The sequence below is a fragment of the Pan troglodytes genome, chromosome 1 (assembly GCF_028858775.2).
Source record: "Pan troglodytes isolate AG18354 chromosome 1, NHGRI_mPanTro3-v2.0_pri, whole genome shotgun sequence".
Classification (NCBI taxonomy): domain Eukaryota; kingdom Metazoa; phylum Chordata; class Mammalia; order Primates; family Hominidae; genus Pan; species Pan troglodytes.
In genome coordinates, this window is record NC_072398.2 from 87,426,990 (window position 1) to 87,443,490 (window position 16,501).

The following is a 16,501-nucleotide window of genomic DNA, read 5'->3' on the forward strand; positions in this document are numbered from 1 at the left end:
ACCTTTATTGATTTGTGTATGTTGAACAAGCCTTACATCCCAGGGATGAAGCCAACTTGACCATGGTGGATAAGCTTTTTGATGTGCTGCTGGATTCGGTTTGCCAGTATTTTATTGAGGATTTTCTCATCGGTGTCCATCAGGGATATTGGCCTGACATTTTCTTTTTTAGTTGTGTATCTGCGAGGTTTTGGTATCAGGATGATGCTGGCCTCATAAAATGAGTTAGAGATGAGTCCCTCTTTATCTATTATTTGGAATAGTTTCAGAAAGAATGGTACCAGCCTCTTTATACCTCTGGTAGAATTCAGCTGTGAATCTGTCTGGTCCTGGGCTTTTTTTGGTTGGTAGGTTATTAACTACTGCGTCAATTTCGGAACTTGTTATTGGTCTATTCAGGGATTCAACTTCTTCCTGGTTTAGTCTTGGGAGGGTGTATGTGTCCAGCAATTTATTCATTTCTTCTAGAATTTCTAGTTTATTTGTGTAGAAGTGTTTGTAGTATTCTCTGATGGTAGTTTGTATTTCTGTGGGATCAGTGGTGATATTCCTTTTATCATTTTTTTGCATGTCTATTTGATTCCCCTCTCTCTTCTTCTTTATTAGTCTAGCTAGTGGTCCACGTATTTTGTTAATCTTTTCAAAAAACCAGCTCCTGGATTCACTGATTTTTTGAAGGGTTTTTCATGTCTCTTATATCTTTCAGTTCTGCACTGATCTTAGTTATTTATTGTCTTCTGCTAGTTTTTGAATTTGTTTGCTCTTGCTTCTCCAGTTCTTTTAATTGTGATGTTAGGGTGGTGATTTTAGATCTTTCCAGCTTTCTGTTGTGGGCATTTAGTGCTATAAATTTCCCTCTACACACTGCTTTAGCTTTGTTCCAGAGATTCTGGTATGCTGTCTCTTTGTTCTCATTGGTTTCAAAGAACTTCTTTATTTCTGTCATAATTTGATTATTTACTCAGTAGTCATTCAGGAGCAGGTTGTTCAATTTCCATGTAGTTTTGCAGTTTTGAGTGAGTTTCTTAAACCTGAGTTCTTACTTGATTGCACTGTGGTCTGAGAGACTGTTTGTTATGCTTTCTGTTCTTTTGCATTTGCTGAGGAGTGGTTTTCTTCCAATTATGTATTAAATTTTAGAATACGTGCTATGTGATGCTAAGAAGAACGTATATTCAGTTGATTTGGGGTGGAGAGTTCTGTAGATGTCTATTAGGTTCACTCGGTCTAGAGTTGAGTTCAAGTCCTGAATATCCTTGTTAATTTTCTGTCTCATTGATCTGTCTAATATTGACAGTGGGGTGTTAAAGTCTCCCACTATTATTGTGTGGGAGTCTAAGTCTCTTTGTATGTCTCTAAGAACTTGTTTTATGAATCTGGGTGCTTCTGTATTGGATGCATATATATTTAGTATAGTTAGCTCTTCTTGTGGCATTGATCCCTTTACCTTTATGTAATGCCCTTCTTTGTCTTTTTTGATCTTTGTTGGTTTAAAGTCTGTTTTATCAGAGACTAGGATTGCAACCCCAGTTTTGTTTGTTTTTGTTTTGTTTTTTGTTTTCCATTTGCTTGGTAAATATTCCTCCATCCCTTTATTTTGAGCCCATGTGTGTCTTTGCACGTGAGATGGGTCTCCCGAATACAGCACACCAATGGGTCTTGACTCTGTATCCAATTTGCCAGCCTATGTCTTTTAATTGGGGCATTTAGCCCATTTACATTTAAGGTTAATATTGTTATGTGTGAATTTGATCCTGTCATCATGCTGCTAGCTGGTTATTTTGCACATTAGTTGATGCAGTTTCTTCATAGTGTCATTGGTCTTTATATTTTGGTGTGTTTTTGCAGTGGCTGGTACCAGCTTTTCCTTTCCATATTTAATGCTTCCTTCAGGAGCTGTTGGAAGGCAGGCCTGGTGGTGGCAAAATCCCTCCGCATTTGCTTGTCTGGAAAGGATTTTATTTCTCCATTCATGAAGTTTAGTTTGGCTGGATATGAAATTCTGGGTTGAAAGTTCTTTTTTTAAGAATGTTGAATGTTGGCCCCCACTCTCTTCTAGCTTGTAGGGTTTCTGAAGAGAGATCTGCTGCTAGTCTGAGGGGCTTCCCTTTATAGATAACCTGACCTTTCTCATTGGCTGCCCTTAAAATTTTTTCCTTCATTTTGACCTTGGAGAATCTGAAGATTATGTGTCTTGGGGTTGCTCTTCTTGAGGAGTATCTTAGTGGTGTTCTCTGTATGTCCTGAAGTTGAATGTTGGCCTGTCTTGCTAGGTTGGGGAAGTTCTCCAGAATAATATCCTAAAGTGTGTTTTCCAACTTGGTTCCATTCTCCCCGTCACTTTCAGGTACACCAATCAATTATAGGTTTGGTCTGTTCACATAGTCCCGTATTTCTTGGAGGCTTTGTTCATTCCTTTTCATTCTTTTTTCTCTAATATTTTCTTCACGCCTTATTTCAGTAAGTTGATCTTCAATCTCTGTTATCCTTTCTTCCACTTGATCAATTTGGCTACTGATACTTGTGTATGCTTCACGAAGTTCTCATGCTGTGTTTTTCAGCTCCATCAGGTCATTTATGTTCCTCTCTAAACTGGTTATTCTAGTTAGTAGTTCCTGTAACCTTTTATCAAGGTTCTTAGCTTCCCTGCATTAGGTTAGAACATGCTCCTTTAGCTCAGAGGAGTTTGTTATTACCCACCTTCTGAAGCCTACTTCTGTCAATTCGTCATTCTCATTCTCCGTCCAGTTTTGTGCCCTTGCTAGAGAGGAGTTGTGATCATTTGGAGAAGAGGCATTCTGGTTTTTGGAGTTTTCAGTGTTTTTGCATTGGTTTTTCCTCATCTTCATGGATTTTTCTACCTTTGATCCTTGAGGCTGATGACCTTTGGATGGGGTTTTGGTGTGGGGTTCCTTTACGTTGATGTTGATGTTGTTGCTTTCTGTTTGTTAGTTTTTCTTCTAATAGGCCCCTCTTCTGCAGTTTGCTGGAGGTCCACTCCAGACCCTGTTCACCTGGGTATCACCAGTGGAGGCTGCAGAACAGCAAAGATTGCTGCCTGCTCCTTCCTCTGGAAGCTTCATCCCAGAGGCTCACCAGCCTCATGCCAGCCAGAGCTCTCCTGTATGAGGTGTCTGTCAACCCCTGTTGGGAGGTTTCTCCCAGTCAGGAGACTCGGGGGTCAGGGACCCACCTGAGGAGGCAGTCTGTCCCTTAGCAGAGCTGGTGCGCTATGCTGGGAGAATCCCGCTAGTCAGGATCAGCTGCTGTCTTCAGAGCCAGCAAGCAGGAACAATTAAATCCGCTGAAGCTGTGCCCACAGCCGCCCCTTCCCTCAGGTGCTCTGTCCAGGGAGATGGTGGTTTTGTCTGTAAGCTCCTGACTGGGGCTGTTACCTTTCCTTCACAGATGCCCTGCCCAGTGAGGAGGAATCTAGAGAAGCAGTCTGGCCACAGCCGCTTCGCCACGCCCAGCCCAGACCTCCCAGCCTCCCAACCACTGTCGGAAAAATCGCCTACTAAAGTCTCAGTAATGGCGGACGCCCCTCCCATGACCAAGCTCAATTGTCCCAGGTCTACTTCAGACTGCTGTGCTGGCAGCGAGAATTTCCAGCCAGTGGTTCTTAGCTTGCTGGGCTCTGTGGGAGTGGGACCTGCTGAGCGAGACCACTTGGCTCCCTGGCTTCAGCCCCCTTTCCAGGGGAGTGAATGGTTCTGTCTCACTGGGGTTCCAGGAGCCACTGGGGTACAAAAAAACTCCTGCGGCTAGCTCCGTGTCTGCCCAAACAGCTGCCCAGTTTTGTGCTTGAAACCCAGGGCCCCGGTGGTGTAGGCACATGAGGCAATCTCCTGATGTGCAGATTGCAAAAACCATGGGAAAAGCGTAGTAACCCAGCTGGGTAACACAGTTCCTCACAGCTTCCGTTGGCTGGGGGGAGGGAGGTCCCTGGCCCCTTGCACTTCCTGGGTGGAGCATCACCTCATCTTGCTTCTGCTCGCTCTCCACGGGTTGGACCCACTGCCTAACCATTCCCAGTGAGATGAACTGGTTACCTCAGTTGGAGATACAGAAATCACCAGCTTTCTGAGTTGGTCTCGCTGGGAGCTGCAGACCAGAGCTGTTCCTATTCGGAGCCCCTTGAAAATTCCATTTCTTTAATAGATATAGGGCTATTGAGGCTATTTCTCCTTAAATGAACCTAGATAGTTTGTGTGCAGCTGTCAAGGAATTTGTCCATTTTATCTAAGTTGTCATATTTATCTATATAAAGTTTTTCATAATATTCGTTTATTATCTATTTACCGTCTATAGCAGTACTGATGGCTTTTGAATACTTGCACAGCTAGTTGCAAATCTATAGTCATGTCACCTGTCTCATTCCTAAGATTTAAAAATGCACCGCAGGACACAAAGTTATTCCACACACCTCGACTTAGCTTATTTGTGTATTTCTTCCAAGAGAAAAAAAAAAAGAGGCCAGGCATGGTGGCTCACGCCTGTAATCCCAGCACTTTGGGAGGCTGAGGCAGGTGGATCACTTTAGGTCAGGAGTTTGAGATCAGCCTGGCCAACATGGCGAAACTCCGTCTCTACTAAAATACAAAAATTAGCTGGTGGTGGCGGGCGCCTATAGTCCCAGCTACTGGGTAGGCAGAGGCAGGAGAATCGCTTGAACCCGGGAGGCGGAGTTTGCAGCGAGCCGAGATAGAGCCACTGCACTTCATCCTGGGCGATAAAGTGAGACTCCGTCTCAAAAAAACAAAACAAAAAAAAAGGAAGGTAGGAGAAGCACAGAGAGAGGGATGGAGAGAGGAAGGGGAGAGGGAAAGAGAAAGAAAGAATTCACTCAGAACCAGTTTCAGGTTGTTCAGGTAGAAGCTGGAAGTCTCCACATAAGCTAGACATGAATTGACATGCCCCTTTCTGGGTACCTATTTCATCACCTGTTAAACTTTCAGAATACACATTCAGAAAGCATACACAAAGATGCTCTCAGTTCTCCCATGCACCAGATCTCCCACACACCAGGGAGTGGCCCCAGTTTCTAAGGAAAGCCAATCCCTTACCGTCAGGTCACTGGAATTATGGGAAACTCATTCTACTGCCAGGTGGGCCTCATTTTCGTAAAGAAAACTCACATATTCCTGGAAGACAGTGCCCTGGGCTATTTTTTCTACCTGACTGCTAGCAGCAAATAAAATATTTAAGAATTTATGGAGTATAGTGCCCTGAATTCCTTCCCTTGGGAATTGAAATTGCTTGAGGTTCTTAGGCCACAAATAATTTTTAAAATATGTGTGTTTTTTTTCTTACTCTCTTTGTGATGGCTAAGCAGATTTGTTCAGCAAAATGACTCCTTAACAGAGTTATCCTGAGCTGGTGTATCACAGAGACAGGAAGGCTTCTGCTGGAGCCTAAGGTTTCTCTCCTCTCTCTTAGCTGCTTTATTTGAGACTGCCAGTATAGGGCACAGCCTTCAACTCTCAGCTCACCATGGATTTGTTAATTAATTGAAATAATTCTCCCAATTTTTGCACTGAAGTAGAATATCTTACAGAACCATGAGCTTCTTTCCCCCAACATGAATAACTGAGAAAATGAAGGTATCAGTGATCCACTTCCAATTTGACAGAGCAATTTTACAAGTATTTATTTTGTGCAGGAGTATATAGATGTAAATTAAAACATTATTGCTCAGGTGACAGATTTTGAAATAATATCAAAATGAAGCATGGATTTATTTTTGAAGATAATTTTCACAGGATGTGGCAGTTTTTAAAGGAATTCTGCAAGTTCTCATTACTCAAATTTTACTTCCAAGGACAGATTGTTATCAACAGAACAGGTTGCAAACAAATATGAATATCCACACATCTCCATTTTGTCCAAGAAAGCAATATTGATATTTTAATAAAACGCTTCAGTTTAACACCTTATCAAATTGGATTCTTGAAGCAGCTTTATGACATAGAAGGATAGTGCTCCTCTGTTAATCAAAGGGAGAGGGGACATCTTTTTCTGAGACTCCTTATATTTCTTATGAAAACTTGCATTTTTAAAGTTAAAGCCTGCAATTTTATTGGTTAGCAAATAAGTAAAAAGAAGGCCTATAAAACTCAATTTTATTCATAAAAGTGATGTAGAAATAAACAGGATTTTACTTAATAATAGTAAAATAAGGTGCATAGAACACTGAGCTTCCAAATGTTATTTACAATACATACTAATGGTAGAAAATAAGGAAAAAGGAAATTAAAAAATCATCCATAAGTCCTTCACCTAGAGACTTCTCCTATGGTTAGTTTGGCTTATTTTTATCTGGGTGCTTTTTATCCCCCAAAAAGTTCAAGGGGGAAATATAGACTATGACTAACTCTATGTATTGATGAAAATATAAGTGCAAATATGTATATTAAAAATATTAGGAGCATAGCTTCAGCCCAGGAGTTCAAAACCAGACTGGGCAACATAGCGAGACTCCATCTTCACAAAATTTTTTTTAACTTTTATTTTAAGTTCAGGGATACATGTGCAGGTTGGTGACATAGGTAAACTTGTGTCATGGGGGGTTGTTATACAGGTTATTTTATCACCCAGGTACTAAGCCTCGGATCCATTAGTTATTTTTCCTGATTTTCTCTCTCCTCCCACTCTCCACCCTCTGGTAGGCCCCAGTGTTTTTCCCCTCTCTGTGTCCATGTGTTCTCTTCATTTAGCTCCCACTTATAAATGAGAACATGAGGTATGTGGTTTTTGTTCCAGTGTTAGCTTGCTAAGGATAATGGCCTCCAGCTCCATCTGTGTCCCTGCAAAGGACATGATCTCATTCTTTTTTGTGGCTGTATAGTATACCACGGCATATATGTATCACATTTGCTTTATCCAGTCTATCATTGATGGGCATTTAGGTTGATTCCATGTCTTTGCAATGGTGAATAGTGCTGCAATGAATATACATGTGCATGTGTCTTTATAATAAGAGGATTTCTGTTCCTTTGGGTATGTACCCAGTAATGGGATTGCTGAGTCAAATGGTATTTCTGTATTTAGGTATTTGAGGAATTGCCACAGATTTTTTAATTATTAGCTGGGCATGGTGGTGCGTGCCTGTGGTCCCAGTTACTTGGGAGGCTAAGGCAGGAGGACAGCTTGAGCCTAGGAGGTCAAGGTAGCAGTGAGCCATGATCAAACCGCTGCACTCTAGCTTGGGCAACAGGGCAAGACCCCATCTTAATAATAATAATAAATAAAAATATGCCAAGCTCAGTGGCTTATGCCTGTAACTGCAGCACTTTGGGTGGGAGGCTGAGGCAGGAGGATTGCTTGAGCCCAGTAGTTTGAGGCTAGAGTGAAGTATGATTGCACCACTGCACTCCAGCCTATGTGACACAGTGAGACCCTGTCTCAAACACACACACACACACACACACGCACACGCAGCTTCCAGACTAATGAAAATATGTAATAGAGGTACTTTTCCCTATTCCTCCTGCTAAGTACAGCTAAAAACCCTAGATATTATATATAAAACAGAAATAAGAAGACTTAAAAATGGAGAAAAGAGAAAAGAAAGCAGATGAGCAAGGGACCTTGGAACCTGGGGAACAAAATGGTGATGAGTTCCATAGGTTTTCTTTTTGTTTCATGTACGCTACACCTGGAGCTGAAAAAGCCAGCAACCCAGAAATGCCAAAGATATAGAGAAAAAAAGCCTCAGGAAAATCCTTCTCTTTCTCCCCAAAAGACAAGGAAAGGGGCAGCCTAGCATGACTGAAAATGTTTAGATAGTAAATGCACTAGTCTAGCAATACCACAGGAAAAAAAAAAAACAAAAAACAAACTGTGGCCCCACCACCACCCAAAAAACCATCAGATAAAGTAGACCACAGAGCAGAGTAAATTACTAGAGACAGAAAAGGACTTTATTTAATGATAAAAGGGCCAATCCACCAAAAAGACATCCTAAATGTAAATTCACCAAGCGAGAGAGCCACAAAATATGTGAAGCGAAAGTGATAGCATTAAAAGTAGAAGTTGACATATCCACAATTATAGCTGGAAGCTTCAACGCTCCTCTCTCAATATGATTGATAGAACAACTAGATGGAAAATCAGCAAAAATACAGAAGAACTCAATGACACCATCAAGCAACATGATCTAATCAATATTTATATAACACTCCACCCAAAAACAGCAGAACACACATTTTTATCAAGTGCCCACTGAGATAAATCATATGCTAAGCCAAAATAAATCCTCAACAAATTTAAAAGACTCAACATTATACAGAGCATGTTTTCCAACCACGATGAAATCAAACTAGAATCAATAACAGAAAGATAACAGGAACATCTCTAAGTACCTGGAAACCAAACAACATACTTCTGCATAATCCATGGGTCAAAGAGGATGTCTCAAGGGAAATAAAATAAAATACACTAAATGGAATAAAAATGAAAATGCAACATATAAAAATTTGTGGGACACAATTAAAACAGTATTAGAATGGAAATTTATAGCACTAATTACATAGAGAAAAATCTCAAATCAATAATCTAAGCTCCCACCTCAAGAATCTAAAAAAAGAAGAACAAAATAAACCCAAAGCAAGCAGAAGGAAGGCAAGAATAAAGATAGCACACAAAACAGTGAAATTGACAACAGAAAAACAATAGAGAAAATAAATAAGAAATAGAGAAAATTGATCTTCATTGAAAAGATAAAATTGACAAACCTCATGCAAGACTGACAGAGAGAGCAAAGGTACAAGTTACCAATAAACCAGCAGATATCAAAAGGAGAATAAGGGAATACTATAATTTTATTTATTTTTATTATATATATTTTTATTATTATTTTTTTAGACAGAGTATCCCTCCGTCACCCAGGCAGAGTGCAGTGGCGTGATCTTGGCTCACTACAACCTCCGCCTCCCAGGTTCAAGTGATTCTCCTGCCTCAGCCTCCCAAGTAGCTGGAACTACAGGCAAACCCCACCATACCAGGCTAATTTTGGTATTTTCAGTAGAGGCAGGGTTTCACCGTGTTAGTCAGGCTGGTCTCAAACTCCTGACCTCAGGTGATCTGCCTGCCTCAGCCTCTGAAAGTGCTAGGATTACAGGAGTGAGCCACTGCTCCTGGCCCATATTTATTTTTAAAAAAATAGAGATGGGAATCTCACTATGTTGCCAAAGCTGGTGTCAAACTCCTGACCTCAAGCAGTTTTCCCATCTCGGCCTCCCAAGGTGCTAGGATTACAGGCATGAGCCACTGCGCCTGGCCTATAATTTTAAACACATAAATTTGCCAACTTAGATGAAATAATTCCTCAAAAAGCACAAACTGCCACAGTTCATCCAGAATGAAATAGATTCTTGTGTAGCTCTGTAATTATAAAGGCAATTGAATTCATAATCTTAAAACTCCCCAAAAAGAAATCTCCAGTCCTAGATGGTTTTACTGGTGAATTCTGCCAAACATTTGAAGAAGAATTAGCCAATTCTATACAACGTTTTTCAGAATATAGAATAGGAAGGAACACATTCCAATTCATTTTTACAAAGTTAGTTTATCCTGATACCAAAGCCAGACAAAGACTACACATTCTTTCTAAGTGCCCATGACACATATACCAAGATAGACATATCATATCTTGGGCTAAAGACACATACAGGTTTAATACACACACACAGACACACACACACACACACACACAAGAAAACTACAGACTAATATTTTTCATGACTATAGGTGCAAAAATACTAAACAAAATATTAGCAAATAGAATTTACTAACATATAAAAAGAATTATACACCATGATCAAGTGGGGTTTATTCCTGGAATGCAAGACTGGTTCAATATTTCAAAATCAATCAATGTAATCCACCATGTTAACATGCTAAAGAAGAAAAACCACATCAAAAATCATGTCAAACCCCCAAAAATCATGTCAATCAATGCAAAAAAATCAACAAAATTAACACCTATTACTGATAAAAAGTCTAAAAAAAATTAAAAAAAGAAACAAGCAAAAAGGAGCGGACATAGAGGGAAACTTCCTCAACTTGATAAAGAGCATCTACACAGACTTTTGGCTAACACCATACTCAACAATGAAAGACTGCATGCTTTCCCCCTAAAATCAAAACGAAGTAAAGATGTCTGCTAGTACCACTCTTATTCAACATAATGCTGGAAGTTCTAGCCAGTTCACTAAGATAAGAGAAGAAAATAAAAGGCATATGGGTAGGAAAGAAAGAAATAAAATGCCCCTGCTTATATATGATGTGATTGTCTACCTAGAAAATCCCAAGAATACATTAAAAACTCCTAGAACTAATAAGTGAGTCTTCAGCAAGGTTGCAACATACAAGATAAACATACAAGATAAAAAATCAATTGTATTTCTACATATTGGCAATGAACATGTGGACTCTGAAATTTAAAATAGTATCATTTACAATTACAATACTAAGAAGAAAAAATAAATAGGTATAAATCTAACAAAACATGTATAGGTTTTGTATGACAAAAACTACACAACACTGATGAAGGAAAGTTTGTAAAAATCTAAATAAATGGAGAGACATATCGTGTTTATGGATTGGAAAACTTAATATAGTAAAGAAGTCAATTCTGCCCAAACTAATATACACCTTTAACACAATTCTTGTCAAAATCCTAGCGTGATTTTTTTATAGATATAGACAATATTATTTTTAAATGTATATGGAAAGACAAAGGAACTAGAATAGCTTAAAAATCTCGAAAAAAGAAGAATATTGGGAGGAATCAGTCTAACCAATTTTAAAACTTACAATGTAGTTACAATAATCAAGATTGTGTGGTATTGGCAGAGTGATAGACACAGAATAATGGGACAGAATAGAGAACAGGAAATAGGCCCACACAAATACGCCCAACTGATTATTGACAAAGGTGCAAAACCAATTCAATGAGGAAAGATGGCCTTTTCAACAAATGATTGTTGGAGCAATTGGTCATCCATAGGAAAAAAAAATACACTTTAACTTAAGTATCATACCTCATAAAAAATAAACTCAAAATGGATCCTGGGTTTATTTACTTACTAATTCATGTACATTTTTGAGATAAGGTCTCACTCTGTTGCCCACGCTGGAGTGCAGTGGTGCAATCATAGCTCACTGTAGCCTTGACCTCCTGTACTCAAGCAACCCTCCGACCTCAGCCTTCCAAGTAGCTGAGACTTCCCAGGTAACTTTTTTTTTTTAGAGGCCAAGTCTCACTATGCTGCCCAGGCTGGTCTCAAACTCCTGGATTCAAGCAATCCTCCTGCCTTGGCCTCCCAAAGTGCTGGGATTACAGGTGTGAGCCACTCTGCCTGGGTGATCCTGGGTTTAAATGTGGAAAATAAAACTATAAAACTTAAAAAAACAAAACAAAACTGGAGAACATATTCTTTGGGACTTAGGACTAGCCAAAGAATTCTTAGACTTGACACCCAAAGCATGATCTATTAAATGACATAGATTCTCGGCTTTCCTTCTCCCACAATCCCTCGCGCTCTTCCTTTCCAACTTGGACCCGGCAGAATGGCTCCCGCAAAGAAGGGTGGCGAGAATAAAAAGGGCCGTTCTGCCATCAACGAGGTGGTGACCCGAGAATACACCATCAACATTCACAAGCACATCCATGGAGTGGGCTTCAAGAAGTGTGCCCCTCGGGCACTCAAAGAGCTTCGGAAATTTGCCATGAAGGAGATGGGAACTCCAGATGCACGCATTGATATCAGGCTCAACAAAGCTGTCTGGGCCAAAGGAATAAGAATGTCCCATACCGAATCCGTGTGCGGCTGTCCCGAAAACGTAATGAGGATGAAGATTCACCAAATAAGCTCTATACTTTGGTTACCTATGTACCTGTTGCCACTCTGGAAAATCTACAGTCAATGTGGATGAGAACTAATCGCTGATCGTCAAATACATCAAATAAAGTTATAAAATTGCCTTAAAAAAAAAAGACATAGGTTCTCGTTGGATATGTAGAAATCGCAGATTGAAGAGTTTAATTATTTGGCTAACAACAGTTACAGAAATGTATGTTACAATGTGTTTGACAAGTCTTAAGTAATCTTGTTGAGATAACAATTTGTATAATTTAAATTATCTGTTGAAATTGTGGTTTTCAGCAAAAATAGAAAAATTAAGGAACATTTCATTCCAGTGGGCACAGGAGTACGGTAAACAGAGAGACTAGTGTGGGAGGGAAAATATATACTTTTTTTGTATTACTCAAGACTAAGAATATTACAAAATAGAAGAGATTACAACGTACAAGATTGCAAACAGAAGGAAGATGTGATCAAACAATCAAAAACTAATTCTGTGAAAAGACCAATAAAAAAGACTTCTAACAAGTCTAATTAAGATAAACAGAGATATAAAGATGTCTCTTTTATTCAACCATTTAACATTATTTTTGTCTAATATCTAAGAAGTAACATTGGGATAACCACAAATTTTGGTCATGTTGTTATAGAAAATTGGGTAATAGGGAATTGAGTTTATTTCCCTAAAGAAAGGAATGCTAATGAAAAGCAAGCTAATTTTCCTGGAAGATCTTAGAAAAAGTTCAGGAATTTGGAGGAATCATGTACAACAAAATATATGGTTAAAGAATGATTCTAAAAATGAGAGGATAATTGTAAACTCTGTATAAGGAGAAGTTAGACTCTTAGGGCCTCTGTCCTACCCAGGGTGACTATTTGCAGGTGACTAATTTTTCCCTGTCATAGTTTAATTCTCAGGAGAAATTGACCCAGCCAGCAGCTGCAGGTGAATTCAGGTGAGTTGAGTGAGTATGAGGTGAGGCATTATGGCCTCCACTATATCACCTGCAAACCCTTTCTCAGGATGCCCTGGCAAACATGCTGCAGCCACACAAGGAAGAAACCAAGAAATAGGAAGACATAAGATTCAGGAAACAGGATTTCATATAAAAGATAGAGAAGTCCTAGGACAACAGCTGTGCAAGAGGTCCAGAGATCAAATGACCGAAAACAGTGTCAAAAAAGGAGGGACATCTTGCTAATGGAAAAAAAAAAAAAGGAAGGAAGAAAAACTGAAAAGCTACATGGTGCATTTGACTACATGGAAAATAGTATTAAGCTGCTTTAGAACATTTTTTTAAATCTTTGGAAAAGCTAATAAACACATAGACAACTAAAAAATATACGAAAATGAGGCATTTATTATATCTAGAGGAAAAAAGATTGTTCAAGAAGGGAAATATAAGCAGACAACACTATTTGTCTCAGCAACAAGGAGTAATCATAAATTGTGATAAAGCTATGTTGGAGCACATGGTAGGAAAAGTGGGAAGTGAGTAAGCACGGTATAATAAGAACAGTCCTCATATTCTATAGTAGGAAATCAAATAGATAATGTCTAATATTGAAAAATCAAGAATTAGCAGCGTATTGTATTGTTTGGAAATATGGAGGTAAATTAGCAGAAATTAGCAGAAAGATAATTTGAAAGTAGTTGAAAGAATTGAACATGGTTGCCTCTGAGAAGTAGAGCTGAGATGTGAGGGAAGGGGCAATAAACAGCTATTTCTTGTTATATGCCTTCTATTCTATTATACTATGTAAACTAAGGGCGTGTGTTGCTATAATAAAAAACAAAACTTTATTTTAAAATGAAAGAAAATATTGTCTTCATACATATACTTAAAGATACTCACATACAGAAAAATCATACAGACCACATTTACTGACCGTCCCGCAATAAAATAGAAAACAAAAAAGGTAGCGCTCATTTCTCTTGAACAAAACAAACACAACAAAACACCCTTCCAAATAAAGTTTGAGTTAAGAAGAAAATAAAACTAAAGTTATAGACTGTTTAGAAACAACAATGACAGGGATACATACATCTCAAAATCTAATGGGTGTGGTCAAAATGGCAGAAGAGGAAAAGGTATAGCCTTTTGTGAATCTATTTCAAAACAAGAAGTTTAGAAATTAATGAATAATACAGTAAATATAAATGAAATCTAAGAAAGAAATAATACATTAGAAAACAAGCAAAAGGCAAAGTACTTGAGCCAGAAGTCAAAAGCTGAGACAAGACTAATAAAGCAAACCTTTGGTAAGTCTGATTAGGATGAACAAAGAGATAGTGTCAAGATGGGTGACTCTCCAAATGATTAAGCTAAGTGAATTATGGTTATCTCAGTCCCCTTTCTCGTGATGGTTTTAAGAATGAGCATGTGACCCAGTCGTGACCAATATGATATGATGGGAAGATGGTTGCAGAACTTCTGAGAAAATGTTCCTCATTGTCAAAAAGAGACACAAGGCCAGGCACAGTGGCTCACGCCTATAATCCCAGCACTTTGGGAGGCTGAGGCGGGTGGATCACCTGAGGTCAGGAGTTTGAGACCAGCCTGGCTGGTCTCTACTAAAAAATACAAAAATTATCTGGGTGTGGTGGTGCATGCCTTAATCCCAGCTATTTAGGAGGCTGAGGCAGGAAAATTGCTTGAACCCAGAAGGCAGAGATTGCAGTGAATGGAAATTGCGCCACTGCAACTCTGTCTCAAAAAAAAAAAAGGCTACACATAAAAGGATTAGTTAGTCCCTTTCTTTCTATAGCGGTCTGGGTATGATGCTGCTTAGAACCATTATAATCATCTTGCTGCTAGCTCAAGGGCAGTGCTCACAGAATTGTAGAAAAGTGGACCACGAGTTCTGATGTGCTAGAAACTGTCTGTCTCTGGACTTTTTGTTATGTGAGATAATACATTTCCTTAATGTTTAAGCCAATTTGAATCACGATTTCCTGTTATTTCCAACTGAAGTCATCCTAACTGATAAAAGAAAGAAAACCCAAAACCTAGGAATGAGAGGAGGGACATAAACACAAACACACAACTTATTACCAAAAAATAGGGGGAAAGTGCGCTGTACCACTGCATACCAATAAAATGGATGATTCCTAGGAAAGCAAAAGTTTTCAAAATTGACTCCCGAGAGAGAAAATCATAACCAGACCAAAAATGACAGAAAGAAAAGTCTGTCAAAGATCTATCACAAAAAATGTGCCAAGCTCATATGATATTATAGGAAAATTCTATAAGTCTGAATGAATGAAGAGTTGTAACTTAGGAAGCCTCAATATGACACAGATGTCAAACCTTACCCAAATAATCTATAAATGCAATGCAATTCTACCAATATCATAATAGTGTTATGGAATTCTTAAGTACATCTGGAAGAGAAGCAGCACATTAGTAGCCAAGAAAACCTTGAAACAAAAGAATGAGAGAAAACTTGACCTTCTATATATCAAAGTACACTATAAAGTTGCAATAACTAAAAATGTGGTATTGATGCAGAAATAGACAAATAGAACAATGTAATAGAAGAGAGGCTAAAAATAGACCTATGAGTGGGAATTTAGGTGATAAATTAGGATTTCAAATTATTAAACTGTTCAACAAATGATATTGGAACAACTGACTTTCATGTGGAAAAATTATACTAGGTTCTCACCTTACACCAAGTCCAAAAATAAGTTCCAAATATGGTAAAGATCTATTTAAAGCATTTAAGAGTTTTAGATAAATATAATATTATTTCATTCGTTAACTCATTCAATAAATAGTGATTGCGTTGTTCTAGTCTCTGGAATACACCAGTGAATAATACAAACATCCTGCCCAGAGTGAGCTTACATTTTAGAACTTGTAAGTAAATATTTAAGCAAAAAAAAATGCATGATTACATACAGTGATAGATACCATGAAGGAAATAAGAGCAGAGGAATAGCAGTAGGGGAAGTGCAGTCAGGGATGTCCTTCCTGAAGAGGATATTTGAAAGAACTCATTAAACTCTACCGAGCATGCTCAAACAAAGTGCTTATTTAAAAGTATAGCAAGAAAAAGAAAGTCTAGGCAATTACTGGGAGTCCAAGAGATTCCATATGCAAGCTCCCTAGCATCCTTATAGTTACTGTACCTTATTTGCGCTTTTTGTCTGGATTAAACCACCGAGATCCATGCAAGGAATCTTGGCTATGGGAGAGCTCAAAGCAGAGGTTCCTAGAGGGATTTTTATGCCCCCTCTGGCTATGTAATCATGCCAACTATCTAAATGGCTTATTGAAAAACTATCAGTAAAGAAACTGACCCTGGGGATCAGGAGTCAAGTTTCAGACTTTAGGTAGCATGTCAGGGCCAGGCACCGTGGCTCACACCTATAATCCCACCACTTTGGGAGGCTAAGTGGGGAGGATCGCCTGAGGCTCACAGTTTGAGATCAGCCTAGACAACACAGCAAAACCCCGTCTCTACAAACTTTTTTTTTTTTTTTTTTTGAGACCGAGTCTCTCTCTGTTCCCCAGGCTGGAGTGCAATGGCATGATCTCGGCTCACTGCAACCTTCGCCTCCCAGGTTCAAGCAATTCTCTTGCCTTAGCTTCCCAAGTAGCTGGGACTAAACAGTCATGAGCCAC

General features: G+C 38.9%; 1 pseudogene; it reads left to right on the forward strand.

Moving 5' to 3' along the window:
* The first annotated feature begins 11,531 nt into the window (after nt 1–11,531).
* LOC129143232 (large ribosomal subunit protein eL31-like) lies at nt 11,532–11,969 on the forward strand (annotated as a pseudogene).
* The last annotated feature ends 4,532 nt before the right edge of the window (nt 11,970–16,501 follow it).